The following is a 1209-nucleotide window of genomic DNA, read 5'->3' as shown; positions in this document are numbered from 1 at the left end:
CGACGTAATTTCTATAGGTCACTTGCATTGTTCGATAACCCAACCCTGAATTGGATTGGTGGGAGTCGTAGTTAACATATGGATCTTAAGGCATCTCAGTTCCAATCCCTCATGATTAATTTCTTGTACTAGCCCCTAGTCAAGCCATGAAGCAATAGGAAGTTATTGCCATATATCGAATATTTTTAGGCATAATGTGTATATACTTGTTAAGATAAGTGCTAGAAAATCTTAGGTAAACTGGACTCTAACAGGCCTTGCATTGAACTAGAATCTAGGGTTCCTTGTTATTTGGGCCCTTAGGCTAGGTACTTTTGAAGTATCCAAACTTTAAACTAGAACCTGCTATTTCTCAAATCTTAATATCATACTCTTTTGTCAATTATGCTAGTTGTAAACCTTGACTATGCTTTAGCTTAGCACTTGCATGCACAATCTTCTAGTGTCATTCTTTTAGTGACTATACCGTTCACAACCCTTGACTAGTTTCTCCTTGCAATTGCACTATCAACAAATAGAAAGTATGCAACTAAGTTGGGTTAAAAAGAACAATCGAAATGCCAAATTATAATGATAGGAATAGGTTCAAGCCATTTGCACATACCAAAGTGATATAGCCTATGACTCAGGAATAGGGAAGAAGGCAATTAATACCTGGGTATTCAAAGATGGCTTAACCATACCCAACATTGCATTCGAATTGCCGGTATTGCCCGGACTAATGGCTCCACTGTTGGATGTGGGATTCCCATTGGTGCATGCCATCCTCCGTTTTGGGGCCATACTCGAATTGTAAATCTATTTCTCCCCTTCTCTTGTTGGAGAGATGGCATGCGGGGTGACTTTCTTCTACCGCGATGGGAGGGGTTAGGCTTGTAGATAGGAGGGGGGTAAACATGTGTGGTCACCCTCTAAGGAGGGGAAAGGAAGGAGAACCCTCAGAGAGTCTCTCTCTCTCTCTCTCTCTCTCTCTCTCTCTCTCTCTCTCCTCTTCTTCTTCATCTTCTCTTCTTCTCCTCTCTTTCTCCCTCTCTCTTCTTCTCCCTCTCCCTCTCCCTCTCCCTCTTCTTCTTCTTCTTCTTCCTCTTCTTCTTCTTCTTCTTCTTCTTCTTCTTCTTCTTCTTCTTCTTCTTTGAAGCCGTGTGTGAGCATGGACATTGGTGGGTCCTGACTTGTATGTCAGATGAGGTCTATGTGGTTGAATGGCAA

The sequence above is a fragment of the Lygodium microphyllum genome, chromosome 23 (genome assembly GCF_053477565.2).
Source record: "Lygodium microphyllum isolate KBCC chromosome 23, Lygodium_microphyllum_v1.1.10, whole genome shotgun sequence".
NCBI classification, from domain to species: Eukaryota; Viridiplantae; Streptophyta; class Polypodiopsida; order Schizaeales; family Lygodiaceae; genus Lygodium; species Lygodium microphyllum.
The sequence above is the reverse complement of the archived record's forward strand: the minus strand, read 5'-3'. Positions refer to the sequence as shown.